We start from the raw sequence: 19,113 nt of genomic DNA on the forward strand, positions 1-19,113 counted from the left end.
GCAGCTCCTTATTATAGACGCTCCCTGAAAGCATTGCCTAATTTCCCCACATCCAAATGCAGAATTTTTTAACCTACCCTTTTCATCTAAATGAAGCATTTAAATGGACGTTAAACCTGCATTCTTAACTCTGGAGGCTCAGCTTTCTCCACAATGTTTAGAAGTTTCAGCTCACGTGGGTATTGTATTAGTTTTCTTATTGCTGTTGTAACAAATTGCACAAACTTTGTGGCTCAAAACAACACAAATCAAGGTTTTGGCAAGGCCATTCCTTTCTGGAGATTCTAGAGGAAAATCCATTTTCTTGCCTTTTCCAGCTTCTAGAGGCTGCCTGCGTTCCTTGGCTCTTGGCCCTATTCCATATTCAAAGCCAGCAATGGCTGGTTGAATCTTTCTCACATTCCATCACTCTGACACGGACACATCTGCTTCCCTCTTCCACAAAGACCTTCTTTATACACTGGGTCTATGGAGATAATCCCAAGCAGTCTCCTTATTTTAATATTAAATATTCTCACCTGCTACCTTAATTCTCCTTTGCCATGTGAGATAATATATTTACAGGTTGTGAGGATTAGCACCGAGACATCTTTGAGAGGCCATTGTTCTGTCTACCACAAGTACTGAGAGTGACATCAAGATCTCAGGATGTCTCTATAGCAGTGTTTGGCAAATATGGCCCATGGCCAGCCACTTGTTTTTGCAAATAAAGTTTTATTGAAACCCAGCCACATGCATTTATGTATTGTCCACGGCTGCTTTCGTCCTTAAAAGGCAGAGTTGAATATTCACTACAGAGACCATATGGCCCACAAACCTAAAAGGATTGCTGTCTGGCCTTTTTAAAAAGTTTACTGACTTTTCTCTGTAGAAGCACATCTGTCTCTGATTGTGATGATACCTCTATAGAACATCACTCAGGGAACTTCTGGATGTCTGGTTTTCCACTCCCCTACCCGCCCCCCAACTCATACTTTTTAAATTCCTAGCAGTGCTTTGCCTGCCTCTCCTCTACCCTCAATACCATAGAACTACTGAACCCTTACAGTAACTCCAAGCACTATACTGTGTTGTCTCTTTACTTTGATATACACTGGTCCCTTTGCTGAGAATGCAAAGGGACCAGCGTATTCTTTTTCTATCTTCTGCCAGGCAAGCTCCTATTCATCCTTTAAAACCCTCCCAAGCCATAATTTCCTTCAATAAGCCTTCCCCAAAACCCCTACCCAAGGAGAAGTAACTACTCCTATTCTCCAAACAGTTTTTCGGGACTATAAGTGCTTCAGTGGCAATGACTGCTATATTTACCCTTCTTGGTATCCCCTGTGCCTAGCATAGGGGCTGATGTATTATGTGTCCAATAAATATTAGTCTAATTGAATAGTACTTTAAATATTGCCAGTCAGAGATGAGGCACGATATAATGGCAATAACAAAAGGTTCTATAAAAATTCAGAATTTGTCTCTGCTGTTACATGGAGGATGTATGATCTTGGAGATGTCAAGTCTCATCTCCTGGCCTTGGTCTCATTGCCTATGAACCAAGGAGTCGGGTCTCTAAGACCCCTCCAGCTCTAATGGTTTTCTCCACTATGGAAAATTTGGCCTGGTTCCTTGCCGATGCTGAGGATAGAGAAATCTCCTGCATTAGGTTTGTGTCCTGCAGAGCTGGAAATCGTCCAAGACATATATCACTCATGGCATTTCTTTGACTGTGTAGCAACTGGGGACTGAGGAAAATGGGGGAGGAGGGAGTGGAGGAAAATAAGGAGTTGGTGAGATAATCGAGGGGAATAATGAACTTGTTATTGACCTTTCTCCAGGAGCCAATTAGAGGACAGACACATGCCCTCAACAGCCATGTCCAAGGAGTATGTGCTCACAATCCCTAGCCTATAGTCCTTGTGGCAATCCATGCCTGGAGTTCTGACTATTTATAAGAGACCTACCCCAGATTCTTGTAACAATATGGGAATCACACCAAACTCCATGTTTCTCCCTCCCTCACATCTGTCTCTGGTTCTATTCTTACGTCCCACTATAGGGCTAGAAACCTTGGTGACGGTTTTGGATGCCTTTCTCTCCCTAATCTTGTATATACCATCTCTTATGAAGATACATCTTTTTTTCTTCCAGGCATTACTTAGATTATAACTCTTTTCTTCCCTCCTATTGTCACCATCTATTCTAGCCTGCATTGTTTTCAACTGAAATCCCTGCCCTAGGGTCTTCCTGGGGTCCCTAACTCTTGCTACGTCCCATTGAGAACCATCTGATAGAGTCCCGCCAGCCTAATTGTCCTAAATCCCAGCTGTCCTCATGCCTCTCTGTTCAAGAGTCTCCAGTAGTCCAGACTCTTCTGCTTCGCTTCATAATTATACCCACTCTGACTCTCTAACCATTTTTCTTCAACACCCCATGCTCAGTAAGACTTGTCTTCCCACTGCTTTGCATTTCAGTATGGATTGCATGTCTTTCCTAAGATTACCTTTATCTGGCTCTTAATTAAGTTCAGTGCACTTCCACAAACATGTATTAAGCACCTGTTCTGCTCATAGCCTAGCACACCTTTGCGGTTCTCGGTTCTTTTCCAGTGGTCCGATGCACAGCCCATGGTGTGTCCTTGCTGCTTTCATTTTATGTCTGTGCATCCCTGCTCCCCTTCCGGACTACACATTCCTTGAGGATGGCAATGCCTGTGTCTTGTGCTTCTGGGTATTCCCCACTGGGGCCCGCCATTAAGTCCAGATGCCCAGGCCACCTTTCCCATCTCTGTTCCCACCTGTTCTGCCTTCTATACATTAATGATAATGTAGTCTACCTCACAAGGTTATTTTGAAGATTAGAGATATTTTCTTCAGGTTGACTCTCAATTAATTACTGCTATAATTAACAATAACTGTCTTATCCGTCCTTCTCATGGTCCTTCAGTTTTTGGTGCGCGGGCTCTTGGGCATTAGGAGTTAGAGACAGCAACAAAAGGGATTTTATCACTACTAGACATAGAATTGCTCTTTTGCCCCTACGCCCTGACTGGAACATTCGACGCTCGACCCCCATATATGACGGCATTTAGTGCGTTTTATTTTGCCTGTGTATAAGGCAAGTATTAAGTACCTGCTGTTTGCCAGGTACCGTTCAGGTCTTGCCATTAGCAAATTTCGGTGGCCTTTTTTTGTAGATGAGTCATTCCGCCTTCCTCATCTCAGAACCAGCCCTCCCTCCCTAAGAGGAAGTGTGGTATGGGAACTGCAATTCAGTTTTCACTGAGGGCTTGGTCCTGAGCCTCGGCCATGTAAAAACTCCCTTGCTCTCCACCCTCTCCACCCTCTCCAGTTCTCCTGAGGCTGCCAGGTGCCCGCTGGGGCCTTCTGTCTGCTGGCTGCCTGGGTTATTCAGTTTCAGAAAAATAATTTCTAATCCAAACTACAACTATTTGAAATCCATTCAAAGTGTAGCAGTAATTCATTCATTCAGTAAATTCAGTCAGTGAATAAATTCAGTTCAGTGAATGTTTGCTAAATTAAAGCAATCGCTCGCCTACACGGACTTAATCTCAAAATGCCGATTGTATGGTTCCACATTAAGCTTGGTAGTTAACGCTGTGTTTTAAACGATCACAATTCCCTTGTTTACTCCTATTTCGAGTAATTACAAAGTCTCATAATTGAAGGAAACCTTTTAAACGAGATGCCACGGCAATGTGTGGTAGTGCCAGAAGAACCACCATACAAAAACAAAACAAAACCAATTTAAACAACAACAAACCTTGGCTAGAGAAACAACTTTATAAAAAAAAAAAAAATCACTGTCAGAACCTATTATCTAGATTCCACCGGAGTCTGTGTTACACTGATATATGTGTGAAGCTGAAGAGGCCAGGACGTCAGAAGTGACACATGAAACATTTACAGTCCTTCTCTGTATGTGTGTGTTCAGGGGGAGATTGATTTAAGCCAATATTTTTTACCTCGCCTGCACATTTATGTTGGCGGGATTTCACTGGTAAATATTGGTTTAAACCAAACACTGAATCTTTAATCACAGTTACACAGAAGCTGCATTATACTGAGTTCGACACCGCATTAGAAAGGGAGAAGCAGAGAAAGAGTAAGCAGAGCGTATAGCGACCGTCTTTCAAAGATAGAAAGGGAAAGTTAGAATTACGTGAAATTCTTCAGAGGTAGAGATGCCAAGAAAACCACTGCTGAAATACAAAATTTTGTTTTTCTACAGTCTGGAGTTGAGTTCAGTGAAGTGACGTAGTTTACAAACCAGGGGAAATGAGGGCAAGAGCGGAAGTAGTGCTAAATCAGGAGAAATTGGCCAAAGGAAGCCAAGCTGGCTGTGCCATACAGGGTGGACTTCTTCTATGTTCTCCCATTTTTGTTGCTGCTGTGTCAGGTTGGGTTGCCATGAAACCTGGGACCTGATTTTATATTTCAATGCATGGTAGTTAGAAGTTCTGAATCTGTCACAGAGAACAACAGCTTGTCTACCTGCGAACAAGGCTGCAAAAATCATACTATTAACCTTTCTTACCACACACACACGCACATACACACATGCACAAACCCCACCCCCAAAGGAGTTGCTTGACTTTATTCATTCTGTGTCTTCATTCACATCCAGAACTCTGTTAATCACCTGGAAAGCCTGTAAGTCTCGGTCTATGTTCCTTCTTCCCACCCCCCACCACACCTGCACTCCCCACATCCCCACCCATCTCATTTCGGACACAGCCCTGGGCTACTTAGATGTTTCTAAGAATGTCTTCAGGAGGACCAGCTGTTTTATCTCTGAAATCTATGGTTATCTCTGTTTAATTAAATCATTGCAGCCTGCATTTGGGGGTAGATGATGATCAGATTTGAAAGAAGCAGGACCCTGCTGAAATGAATGGTCAGCCCTACTGAAGACTGCCTGAGGGGAATACTGTTTTTATGTGTTTCATTTGGTTTCATTTGGTTTTGTTTGGTCTCCCTTTCTTTCTTTCTCTCTCTTTCTTTCTTTCTTTCTTTCTTTCTTTCTTTCTTTCTTTCTTTCTTTCTTTCTTCCCCCTCTCTTCCTTCCTCCCTCCCTTTTTTAAAAAAATGTTTTTCATCAGATCCCAGGAGAGTTTGAGGTGGCAGAACTTGTAGGAAAAAAATACATATTGAAAGTGAAAGACTCAGATAGGGTGGTTATCACCAAACCTGGCTGAGGATGGAGGTCAACTGGACCAATTCTAAAGAGGATAATCTGCCAAAGGCTACCCTGGAGCGAGACTGTGTCAGTACTTCAAGGTTTAGCCTGGAGATCACTCCTAGGAGACCAGCATAATGATCAACTTTAGATTCAGGCTGGATTAGAAACTGAGTTCCAGCATGGATCCAGTGTAATTTTGGGCAGACTGTGTAACCTCTTGAGCCTCAGTTTGCTCACCTATAAAAGAGGCATAATAACTACTTAATGGGGTTGTTGCAAAAATTAAATGAGATCATATACAAAGTGTCTCAGATTAAAATAAAATGAAGCCCATCCAAATGTCTCCTCAGGATTTAGCAAACCGAGGCAGCAACGAAGGCATTCCTAATGGCACTGGAGGTAGACTTGCCTAAGTTTGAATTCTGACTCTACTAAATCTGTGACCCTGGGAAGGTTACTGAATCTCTGTGTTTCTCATCTGTAAAATAAAATGATCTATTATATATAAAATAATACTCAGGTCATGAAATTTTGATGAAGATAAAATTAGTTCATGAATGTAAAGTGCCTAGAAAGTGCAACTGGTACTCAAAGAATGTTAACTATGATCATTATTACTACCTCTTTTAAGACAAGCATCTGTGGGGTTATAAATGTTGGGCTGTTCAAGTCCTGGCTATAGGCTATGTTCTATAACAGTGCTGTCCAATAGAAATATAATGCAAGCCCCATAGTTTTAAATTTTCTACTAAACACATAAAAAGAAACAGATGCAATTAGCTTTAATAATGTACTTTACTTAATAATACCTAAAATATTGTAATTTCAACATGTAACCAGATATGAAAATTTATTGAGCTATTTTGCATCATTTTTTTCACCCAAAGTCTGTGAAATCCAGTGTGTATATTACCTATGCACACTGACTAGACATATCATATCACATCAGACTAGCCAAGTCTTAGTGCTCAGTAGCCACACATGACTAGTAAGTCCCATGTTGGACAAGGCAGTCATTCCAGATTCTAAAGCAAGTCCCTTTGCCTTGATGAGCTTCAATGATTTCATTTGTAAATATGGAGATGACTTTCATGGCTTTGTTTGCAGAAGAAAATGAGCAAACTTCAAAGTGCTTTGTCAACTAGAAAAGGCTATATGGAGTAGGCTTTCTGCTCTCTGCAACACTTGACTGTCAAATGCAATGCCATTCTCACACGGTGAAGTTCCCAAAGTTCTATGTGATCTGAAAAATCACCCAGGAGAGCACCAGGTGAATGGGGCTTTCCTACAGGGAGTTGAAAGAGATTTGGCTAATAATGTCTTGAGAGGCAGGAAAATTTCTAGCCTTCTTTTGTTCTCCAACTACCATATTTACTCCTAATGGCAAAAACCTTTGCTTCTACTCTTCTACTCTCTATTCTTGAAATTCCTTTGACAACTTTCATTCTACAGGCAAAAATAAAGTTAAGGTATAAATAAACCTTTGACTCCCTCTGATAGCACCCCAGTTTGGGACCCCATTTCTTCTTAAGTCCTAACTTTTCCTGCAAGTAAGAATCCCTGATATTAATAATTTATCGAGTACTTATTCTTTACTCCATCCTATAGTCCTTAAAATTTACTGCTATCAGATCAATAATTCATTTTCATATAGGCATCATTGTAATAGCAAGAACACTGAACTTGGAGTCAGAAAGCCTAGATTCAAGTCTCTAGGTTCGGCATTTACCACTTATGGGATTTGGAGTGAGACACTAAAACTCCCTGGACATCAGTCTCTTCCTCTATAAAACAGAGACAATAATACCTCTCTCATAAGATATGGTGAAGATTGAAAGAGAGGGTACATATGAAAGAAATCTATAACTGCAAAGCAGTGCACAACTGTAAAACAGTATTAAGATATTTATAAGCCACTTTGTGTGTGCCATTCTTCTGTTGTACAATTTTCAATAACTCTTCATTGCCTGACAAGTAAAGTCAGATACCTTAGTCCAGCGTAAAAAGTTCTTCAAGATTGCCCTGACCACCCTACTTTTGCAAATTTATTCTACTCTACTCTCTTACTAAAACCCAGTGTTCTAACCAAATAGGTCTGTTGTATTTGATCTCCCCAAACAGAACAAAATGGTGTGGCGTGTTTCTAATTTTATACCTTTATTCATGCTGTTCATTGCCTTACCTCATTTTTTTCATCTCTCAGAATTCCATCCATTCTTCTTTACCTGGCCTCCAAATCTGTCTTGATCTCCCTTTCCCCCATGTCTTTAAGATCTATCTGTGCTGCCTCTGAACTTACTTGTATCTTTCTTATGACAGTTGTCAAAATATCTGGAATTCTAGTCTTGCTTGATGCAGAGACCTTCAGTAAGGTGCCTGAATACCGCTCTTCAGTGAGAGTCAAATAACAAGTTCTGCATGTGATTTTGCAGAAGTCTTCTTAAATGTCCCCCATATTAAAACTAGCCAGCCTAGGGGCACCTAGCTGGTTCAGTTGGTAGAGCATGTGACTCTTGATCTCAGAGTCATGAGGTCAAGCACCATGTTGGGCTTGGAGCCTACTTTAAAACAACAACAACAACAACAAACTTAACCAGCCTAGAAATCTAATCAAGATATGAATGCAAAAGAAATGTAGAGCCCATTAATTGTGGTAACTTTGAATAAATCAGCAAAAAGGAAGATGATTTGTTTGATGACTAATAAAAAGAGTGCCAAGAACAAGAATTCCTGACATTGTTTCCCTAATATTCAGTAACAGAGACCCCGTTCCTTTTGGTTAATTGATATCCCATCTATTGATATGTTGGGCAAGTCAGCAGTGCAAACAATATTTTTTGTGCTTCTACTAGACAATAGATGCTGTGCTGCATAAAAGATCAGGCAAAAATATATGTTCCCTTCTCTCAAGAAGGTTATCTAATGGGTGTGATAAACCAGGAGAAATAATTTAAATGAAATATGGTCAGTTGGAAATAAAGGAAAGGGAGCTTAATCCAACCTTTAAATATTTTGAAAACTTTGTAGAGATAACTCTAGACTGACTCCTAAAAGAGAAGTAAAAATTAGCCAGGTGAATAAAGCTGGGAAGGATACTTGAGATAGAGCAGAAACAACTACAGTCTACCTCAGTAGTGAAGTTGAGTATATCAGGCTTGAGGAAAGCAGTGTAATCATCCAACTAACCCCCTGCTCTGATTTCATGCTTACCAAGCAATCTCATGAATAGAAATTGATCTCCCATGTCAAGGAATGTGGAATGACTAGATGACATGAAAAACTCCCCATAAATTATTACTCTCTGTAAATTGATTGTTTGGTCTCTTCTCAACGTGTTCTTGTGGATTGGACTAATATAAACAGAATGAAGTCAAATCACACTGACAAAAATCACATTCTGGACCTGAAAAGCCAAAGTGACTGGGAGTTTTGGTCACCAGCAAATACCACCCTCCTAGAGGCCATCTGATTGCGACTTGTGAGCATCTCAAGCCCATTTACCTGATTCCATCTCCACTGCTCTGTAATTCTAGCCACACCAGCCCCTGCATAGGTTACTGCAATAAAATAAATAATAAGGCTACTAGCAACTGGCATGAATACCCTACTAGGTACTGGGTACTCTGCTGCGTGTTTTGTTGTGGATACTTCATTTACTCCGCATACAACCTGGTGGGAAAGATATACAACGCTGTGGGAAAGATGAGGAAATTAAGACTTAAAGAAATGAAGTAACTTGTCCAGGTTCACACTGTTAATAAATCAAATGGCAGAGCCAGAAATCAAACTCCTATTTGTCTTTCTACAGACCCTGGGCTTTTAAATACAATTTAGCTGGCCTCCTTTCCTGCCTTCAAGTTTATTCTCCAAATTGCAGGTAGAGTGATCTTTTTAAAATGCAAATTTGGTTAGGCTGCTCCTTTGATAAAGTTCCCAAAAGGTTTCCCATTGATTCCAGAATGAAGTCCAAAGTCCTCTCCATGGCCTTCCTTGGCTCTGTGTGACCTGATCTAAACTTCTAATACTAGTTTTTCTCTCTGTGTTCTTGCCACAGGTACTGTTCTCAGTTTAGTGGGCATACCCTGCTATTATCCCTGCCTAGAATGCTCTTTCCTGTTTGTACCCAAGTCTTTCTTTTTTTTTAAGATTTTATTTATTTATTTATTTATTTATTTATGAGCGAGAGACCGAGCTGGGGAGGGGCAGAGGGAGAGAATCTCAAGCAGACTCCTCGCCTACACAGGGCTCAATCCCAAGACCCCGAGATCACAACCTGAGCCAAAAACAAGAGCCAGACGTGCAACCAACTGAGCCACCCAGGCGGCCCTGTACTCAATTCTTATTCCTTTGAATCTCATAACCTTTCAAAGTGTAACTTCCCCTGAACTCCCTGTGTCGTATCCCTGTTCCTCAGACTTTTGGGTCCCCTGTTATCCCTGTAGCAAATTCTTAGGACCATATAAACTTCTTACGAGCTCCTTTCCCAATTTTAATTAAATAAGTTCTTGTGTAATATTCTATTTCTGCCAGAATGTAGGCTTAGAATAAGCAAAACCAATGTCTATAAAATTTACCACTATATCCTTAGAGTTTCCTGCTGAGCCTACAACATAATAGGCACTCAAAGAATCTATTCATTAGTATGGTGTGTATATATGCTGGTGTGTGTGTATATGTATGTGTACATGTATATTTGTATGTATATAGGCATACCTATATAATAGTGTATATAGTGTGTGTATATATATATAGTGTGTGTGTGTATGTGTGTGTGTATTACACAGCCATAAAAAAGGATGTAATGCCATTTGCAATGGTATTGAGGGGCCTAGAAGGTATCAGGCTAAGTGAAATAAGTCAGACTGAGAAAGACAAATACCATATGATTTCACTCATATGTGGGATCTAAAAGAACAAATGAATAAACAAACAAAAACCAGAATCAAACCTGTAAATATAGGGAATAAAATGATGGTTGCAGGAGGTGGTGAGGAGGATGGGCAAAATGGGTGAAGGGGAATAGGAGATAAAGGCTTCCAGTGATGGAATGAATAAATCACAGGGACAAAAGGCATGGCATCGGGGATGTGACTGACGATATCGTAACCATGCTGTATGCTGAGAGATGACAGCTGCATTTGTGGTGAGCATAGCATAACCTTTAGAGAAGCTGAACCACCCCGTCGTGCACCTGAAACTAATTGTGTGTCAAATCTACTCAAAACATTTTTTTAAAAATCGACTCATTATGTATTGTGTCATATCCAACAAACAACAAGTGGCCAATATTTTATCTGGTACTTATAATACAGCAGGTACTGTCCTAAGCATTTTACATTTATTTACTAATTAAATACTACAATCTATTATATAGTTACTGTTTTTATTCTCATTACATGGGGGAGGAAACTGAGGCATAGAGAAGTTAAGTAACTTCTTTAATGTTAGGTAACAGTAAGTGGTGGTATTGGAATATGAGCCCTGGCAGTCTGGTTCCAAAGACTAAGCTCTTAACCACTGTTGTATATTCTTCCTAAATATTTCTTGCATATATTTAATGTATTAGAAAAATATTTGGATAGCAACTTACCTCCATCTTTGATCACTTTCTTGGGTCACTGCTCTTTAACACTAACACAGGTGGACATTGAAGTTCCTTGAGCAATCTTTCCCATTGATGGTGCGTGTTATTGCCCAGATGAGTACAGATCCCCATTAGTAAGTAAATGCCAAAATCAGAGTCCTTCTGAAGAGCAGGTTTCTGTAAGGGGAAGGACATTGGAAGAAGAGGAGGTGGGGCAGAAGGGAATAGAGCTTGAGGCTGGCGCATCAGAACCAGTTTTGCCCTGTCCGAGTCCACCTGGGTGAAAGAAAAAGTTGGGCCATTTGTTTATAACAGGCCCCGTGGCTTAGTAAAAATTACCGTGGAATTTAGAATCAGAGAAGTTAGGTCTCTCCCTCCCTGCTGGCTGTCCCCCTTCCTCCTCCCTCCCTCCTTCCTCTCAATCTCTCATCTCATCTCTCTCTTTCTCATTGGATGACTTTGAGCAAGTCATTAAACACCAACAAGCCTCAACTTCCTAACATGCATAACGGAAAATGTTTAATAATACTGCATAATAATAATTTCTATCTCCTGGGATTTATTTTTCAAGGAAAAACTAAGATTTGCAAGTGAAAGTACTTGGTAAACTGTCAAGTAATATGTACAAAAGCTAGTTGTGATTGGAGGTTTTTTTTAACTTGTAGTCTTAGAGGAGTTTGCTAAAGAAATCGGCATCAAAATGACCTACTTTTCACTGTTATTTCCCTTGAGGGCAGTGAACCTCTTCTTCCATGAATCCACCCACAGTGAAATCCCTGTCATATGCAATTGCAAAGTTCTGTATTTATAAAGACACATTGACAAAGTCCTGCCAAGAGAAAGGCCACATAGGGCTTACAAAATGCCTTTGGAGGAACTGTGTTACAGAATGTATAAATGTCCTCCAATTTCTGTGATTTGTTCTAAGAATGTTTTACTCAAGGTTAAAGCAACATGCCTTCTTGAAATGTTGCTCTCTAACACAGGTACATTTCATTTACCAGCTCTTCGTCAGAAGAAAAGAAATACCTTTGGACATAAGAACCTACAATGAAAAGAAAGGTATTGCTAATATAAGGGAAAGAAATCATAACCAAGATCACTAAATAAATTAGGCCAATAGCTGCAACTTAACACCTTGAAATAGAGAGAGGCTGATTTCCATATGTATGAAACTGTTTTGCATTTTAACAAATACTTATTGCACTGTGAGGGGCAACAGAGGAATGAAATAAGCCTGCTAACTTCAAGGCACAAAGAGCAAAGAGAGGACATCTACAGGGTTAGAAGCTTGTGGCTAAAGCTAGAGTCATAAGCTGAATACAGAGCATGCAATTAATACACCCTTCTCACTTCCAAGGATCAGAAGAGTGGTTTCTTAGTTTTCCTGATGAAGGACTTCTTTAATATTTCTTTCCTCCTGTGGAGCCCTTGCTTTAGAAGTTTTATCTACAAAAACAAAAACTGTATTTGAGGGTAATAATTAGTCTATCAAATTAAATTTTTAAGCTCTTTTATAGAGGCCTATTTAATGCTATTTCAGTTATTATAGTATTCACAAATTAAGAGCTAGGGAAGGTCTTGGGATACTTTCCTTTCAATGTTAATGGTTTGCTTTATTTTGAGGTTAAAAGTGTCAGTTTTGCTGTGACTCTGTGTTCTGTGCTCTGCTTTCACAGAGCACTGCCGGTCATGTGGGGGAAAGCTCCATGCTGGTTTGCCCCCATATCCGTGTGCCACTGGGCCATTGCGTAAGGTCATGGTGTAGTTTGGATACTGATCAAAGGTACTCAGCCAAGTGATGGAGAGAGCTGAAATTCATCCCATGCGTCACTTCCCAAGCTTTCTGCTCAAGGGTTATGTCTGCCAAGAGAGGGCACATTTTTCTAATTTTCACCAAGGCAATGTATACATTTGGGACAGGGGGCGGGGGGCGGGGGGAGGAAGCTGCTAAGGCACCCAGTTCCACAGAGGGACCATTTTGGAGAATGGGAAAGGCGTTTCTTATGTAATCATTCAATGCAATGGACCATGTCTTGTTCGTTGCTGTAACACCCAGCCCCTAGCATCAGTCTTGGCGTATACCAAATACTCAATGTATTTTTGTGGAATGAATAAATGAACAAACTACATCTGAAGGTCCACTGATCTGGTGTATCAGTCAGGATTTGGTGAAAGCAGAATGATATATCAGGCCAGGTCTATATTTTAGAAGTGAACACCAACAAACTCTGACCTAACCAAGAGGCAGGTCTTTCTGAGGTCAGACAGTGGGAGGGACACTTTAGGATTTCATGGCCATTTACACATACTTCTCTCCCTAGGGCCAGACCAAAACTCCACCCAACTCGGTTATCAAATATGGGGCAATCTACCTCCAGGAAAGTGACCAGGAACAGGGAGAGGGTTGGGGATGGGGGGGATGGGGGCAACAAAAATTTCCTAACACGTGCCAGCACTGTATCAAACACTTGACATGGGTTGCTTCCCTTAATTCTCACAGCTGTTTATGCCATCTTCCTGTTTTATAGGTAAAGAAACAGGCATAGTCAGGATACTCATCTTGTCTAAGGTTACACTGCTAGTAAATGAATGGTACCATCAGGATTTATAAACGTCTGGGTCAGACTCCCATGTGTTTCACTGAATTTTGAGTTAGTAGGAGCATCCTGGCCGATGCAATATAAACTAACATATTTGGGGGAGCTGTTTTTCAGCTGTGTTAGATTTATTCAAATTCTGTTGATACCCATTGCTATAGTTCAACAAAAGGAAAGGAAATATGTGCTTTTTAGAAATCCTGTTCTTTGTTTTTTAAAGTGGGCTTCCCTGGATGGGACTATCTGTTGAAAGCATACATGGAAAATCAGAAAGATGGAGAACAGTGCACAAATCACAAGTGTTAAGAGTCAGTGAATTTTCATAAAATGAACACACTCATGTAATTAGTAGTCAGAGCAAGAAAGGGACCATTACCAGTCCCCGTAGAAGCCCTCCCCCACAAGTCCCTTCCAGTCACTAGCCCTCCACAGTAACTAATATCTTGACTTCTGATATCATAGATTCATTTTTGCCTCTTTTGAACTTTATATAAATTGAATCCCATTTTTATGTACTTTGCAATATCTGGTTTCTTTTGCTTGACATTTATATTTATTAGATTCATCCTTGTTGTTGCATGTGGAGTGGTTCTGATTGATTTAACTACTACACAACCTTGCAAATAACTACCACCTTTGCTCCCGGGAAGAGTTTGATTATGTGAGGCAGCTAAATAAGAGGTTACCTACATTTCTTTTCTATGTGCTATCTTTGGGTAGAAAATGGAATGGCTTGATGGATATGATTCTGATACATATGGAGCTATCTTCAAATTGCATTTAGAATGATTCCTTATATCAGGAATCTAAAATAGTAAAACACATTAAAACTGAGAGTGGACTGGTAGTTACCAAGGGCTGGGGGAAAGGGGATTGGGAAGGTGCTGGTCAAAAAGTACATAGTTTCAGATATGAAAGTGAGTAAGTCTTTAGGACTGTATAGCATGGTGCATATAGTTAACAATAATGTGTCATATACTTAAAAATTAGTTAAGAGGGTAGATCTTATGTTAAATATTCTCATAACACACATATGCACACACACACACACACACACACACACACACACACACTGAGGGAGGGAGAAAACTTTTAGAAATGATGGGTAAGTTTATGACATTGTTTATGGTGACGGCTTCACAGGTGTATGCTTATCTTCAAACTCATCAAGATGTACACATTAAATATGCACAGCTCTTTTGTATGTCAATCATACCTCAATAAAAAATTGCATTGAGATATTGTTTGTAGAAAATTTATATTTAGGCTATAATGTGTTGCTCTCACTTGCTGAATTCTCATCTGTATTAAGAGTTATGATACAGAGGGTTTCAAAGTTTAAATGATATAGGTGTGTAAATGGCCTCTGTCTCCACTTTTCCCAGAGATCAGTGGGATAATAACACTTCCTTACACTGAGTTTGGGGCCAACTCTTAGGGCACCTGAGGTCTGTTACTAGCTGGGCCGCTAACTTCATTACTGCTAAAATCGAGTATTTCCATGTTTTCCAGCTATGAGGAGCTAGCCCTTTTGTGGCCAGGCTGAGATTTCTCATTACCCTTTCCCATCCCATCTCTGGTCTGTCCTTTCCCACACCTCTCTTTCTCTCTCTCTCTACACACACACACACACACACACACACACACATTTCTGCTGGATTTGTGTGGGGGGAAAAAAACCCTGGGGAAATTGGAATGTAGGCTAACTATTAGCTGAATTGGAAAACTATTAAAACAGAAAAGGGGACATCATTGTCTGAAAAAAGAGTGTAACTCAATAGTTTGTAAAATACGATCTCGATGCACGTACATAGACATACATGAACAGATATGCACATTAATAATGGTGATCTTAGTAAAAATGTGACATTCTTGTCATTTCAAATTTCTGCTTCTCTGTAATTTTCTCTAACATACCTATATCCCATCTGTAATAATACATGTCATATTTACAAAATGTGCACAATACTTCAAGGTCGACAGTGTGGTTTTGTGTGCATTCTCCTATTCTACCTTCCCTGTGAGAATAGAGTAAGTCTTCTTCTTAACCCTCATTTTCCAGATAAAGAAATTTAGTCTCAGCACACTTAGGTAACTTGCCTTAGGTCAGCCACTGAAGCAAGAGGAAGGACCAGAACCACTCCAGGTCTTCTGAGTAAATACTGCACAGCCTCCCTGTGCTACTCCCTGCGTTAGATACAGCAGAAAAGGGAAGAGAAGACTTAAGGTGACAACATTTAAGAAAGCAGTTACACAATTTTAAATAGAAAATACCCAAGGGTAAGATGCCACTTTTAATCAGCATTTTCAGGGATTCATGCATTTTTTGTGCGAAGCCGAATCCTTTAGTTCATAGACCAAGATATGGTCTTGCCAGGAATCTTGCTCTAGTAATTTAACCTCTGACTTCTTGGCTTGTGCCTTAAGGTAAATTGGAGATAATCATAACTCTTCAGTGGCTATATGTCGCAAGGATAAATGAGTAGTGTGCTTGGAGCTCCTTTGAGAAGAGGACTTTATGAATGCCACATATTATTACCAGATGAATATTAACAATAATTATTTATCCATTCTCTCTTCCTGTTTCTCAGGGTCAAATGCAATACCTACCAGACTTACAAGAGGAAGTTAATCTCCCTTTGCCACTCTTGTTAGAGGAAAGGACACATAGGAGGTTGGTTCTCCTTGTCCCTCTGGAAATCTGTGACAGTAGGGTCAACCCCATGACCATACATGGTCCCATCACCTGCTCTTAGCCCCTTGAGACTTGCTTCTGTAGTATTAAGCATTGTTCCTTCTCAGAGCCATTTTTTCAAGACAGGAAATGACCATCTTCATGGACATGCAACCTGTGCAAGATGTGGAGTGGTTTCCACATCCAGCAGGGCCCCATTGCTGCTGTCTTGAAACTTGTAATAATTTTATCTTTGATCCTGTGTTTGGAAGTGAAGCCTGAGGGGAAAATAGAGTATACTCCAGTGGCTTGGAGCCTTGGCTCATATGCTGCCCCACTTTTTTTTGGCCACTTGCCTGCCTCCCCTGGACGTGTTCTCAGCCACCTCTTTCCCTGATCCCTGGCACCCCAGAACTCATCCAGAGTCCCTTACCCTTGCCATCCATTCCCAGAGGAGCCCTTGGTGCAGGTGCAGAGAGGGTCTGAGTCGGGCATGTGTGCCTTGCAAAGTCTCAGATGGGGTATGATTGCAGCCATCCCTGGACTGGGCTGGCATGGCTGTACCATGGTAGACAAGGCTATGTCTTGGTGGGAGTGAGCTTCTTGTCCTACCCTGATCTAGGTAACTAGTATGCCCCAATGCAGAGCTTGTGACATCCTTAGGAGCCAACTATCTGCTGTGGAGTGAGGCATCAGTACTGTGGGGAAGGGAAATGTCCGACTTCCCCAGAGCCTGTCCCTGGATGGGGCACAGCACATCAGTCTGGCAGCTGGTGGGTAGGGGTACCCCAGTAACTTGTGACCTGTGTATTGCCCTAAGTCACCAGATACAGGGCTTGGGGGCCTGTGAGGGTCTGCACTCTCCTCATGGTATCCTTATGCCTGAGGGAACACAAGATCCCTACTCCCAAATGCCAAGCCTCTATTGGTAATCAAATGGTTTTGATTACCTTTAATAGTTATGCTCCTGTGTATTGATCATCTACTGAGAACTGACTACCATACCAGAAGCTTTATATACTCTATCTCTAATCCCTTTATAACTTTATGAGATAAGTATTCTTATCCTTATTTTAAGATGTAGGAAATTGAGACCCAGCATCACACAGTAAAGGGTAGAAGAGAAACTCAAAATGTGTGAGTCTCACTCCAAAGATTTCTTACTCTTTCCACAGTACTATAGATGGACCATCCAGCTTCTAGATAGTCAAGTATTTGCAGGCTGCTTAGGCAGGCACTTTGGTCTCCATTCCTCTGCAAATTTACTGAGTATCCAGTAGGTACCCGATCTGGCTCTGGTGCTGGAGCCAGGAAGTTAGAGTGTGGAGGCCAGTCCTGAGCAGCACCGGTCCTTTCCTTTGGCTGTACCTAGAAGGAGCAGGAGTTCGATGCCCATACACTCAGCCCACTGACATCTGTGCCTCCTGACTTAGTTACTGGGATAAGAAGGCTCTAAAATGGGACACAAAGCCTTGACTATAGATTAAGAATCTGAAAAGGAAAAATTCCTCATTAATTTCAACACTCACTTAAAAAACTTTCACTTAAAAAATACTGTAGCTGACCACAGTAAGAAAGGGCAGTAGAGTAAGGGCCTGTCACATCCACTGGCCAGTCACGGGCATGTGACTACTATACCAGTTCTAGGAGCTCACCTGTGCTTGCTCTGGGTCATAGACCGTGAATGAGCTGTGCAGGTAACCCTTCACTGGTGGATCTTTGAAAAGTCTTCCTTCCTAGTGCTTCTGCTGCTCTAATTATTATATTTCCGTTGTCAACCCTGAGTGGAAATTGGATCCCTTTTTTTCCCTCTCCATGAAGGAGAAATGGGATAGATCATCTTATAGTCATTTTGCATATCGACCCATTCAAAAAGCTCGGAGCATCCTAGGTACCGAGAACCACAGGTTGTGATGCGGAAGACACCAAGGTAGTAAAGCCCAAGTAATCGGGAAGTGGTTGGACTTTTCCTTTGATACGAGGCTGGGAATGCGATGGGAGAGTTTTGGCATTTCAGGAAAAGCTTCCTGGGAAGAAGTGGAAGGTGTTTTGGACACACTAGAGAGTAAGTGACAAGATTCGGCATGTTGAAGCAGCCCAGCAAGACTGAGGAGGAAAGGAGAGAAGGTATGTGTAAGTCTGGCTTGAAATGAGTTTTACTGAAAACACCTCAATTCTTGTTGGCATATTTTTGAGGAGTGTGAAAAAAATGGAGGAAGTCACCTCCCGTGGTTTTGTGGCTTTTTAAATATGACATACAGGATATTGAATGTTAACCCCACATTATCCTGAGGTGTATGCATATTTGAGGGATTCTTTGAAATGTGCATCTGTGGACAAGGATCCCAGTCCCTTGGGGTCTCTCTTGTGCTAATTCTCTTTTCTGCTTCAAGTGTGAGGGTCACACGCACAAAATGTCAAATAATAATAAAAGGATATGTGGTCTCCCTCGGATTTCTGTATGAACATGGGAAAAATGCATTCTAAACTTGACAGGAATGTATGAAGTCTTCTCTATAATAGAATTCCATACAAGATTTTTAATTTTATTAGTGCCTATTGTGTGCTTGCATTCCAGAAAGCTTGATGGAATTAATGAATGTTGTTCCTCTCAAAATCAGGCATGGATGCAGGAGAGTCTGACTGACTTTTATCACTGTCTATAGCATCATTCATTCATTCATTCAGCATTTATAAAGTTAATTCAGTGTTTATTAGCATAGAGTTCTTAAGTCAATACTCTGGAGTATTAGTTTAGACTCACAAACATTTGGGTACAGAATGACATGTTGTGACCATTCAGAAGAGCTTTATTATCCAGCAAAAAATATGATCTTAAATATTTTTAAGATCTTAATATTTTATATTTAAATAAAAAATATAAAAAATATTTTTTTAATGGACCACTAAGAAATACTTCCAGAAAGTCTTGAGTCCCATATCCACAAGTCAAAGCCCCCGGGCTTTAATCAAAGTGAAAATCTGCAGTGTTCACATCTGGCTCCACCTGAAAGTCCGGTTCAGAATTTCCCTGTGATCCTGGCAGTTGCAGAAGAGAAGTTTTAGCT

At 40.7% G+C, this 19,113-nt stretch overlaps 1 protein-coding gene across 5 annotated transcripts in view; it reads left to right on the forward strand.

The window, feature by feature from the left end:
• Positions 1 to 19,113, forward strand: part of PDE4B (phosphodiesterase 4B) — a 520,481-nt gene that overhangs the window by 458,134 nt on the left and 43,234 nt on the right. Inside the window, exon 1 of one of the 5 annotated variants that reach the window (XM_027619945.2) lies at positions 16,038 to 16,045. The exons of the other annotated variants lie outside the window; for them this stretch is intronic. The gene's annotated coding sequence lies outside the window, so the exon portion shown is untranslated. Of the gene's footprint in view, positions 1 to 16,037; positions 16,046 to 19,113 lie in introns of those variants that run through there. 5 annotated transcript variants of the gene reach the window in all.

This window comes from Zalophus californianus, chromosome 4 (assembly GCF_009762305.2).
Source record: "Zalophus californianus isolate mZalCal1 chromosome 4, mZalCal1.pri.v2, whole genome shotgun sequence".
NCBI lineage: Eukaryota > Metazoa > Chordata > Mammalia > Carnivora > Otariidae > Zalophus > Zalophus californianus.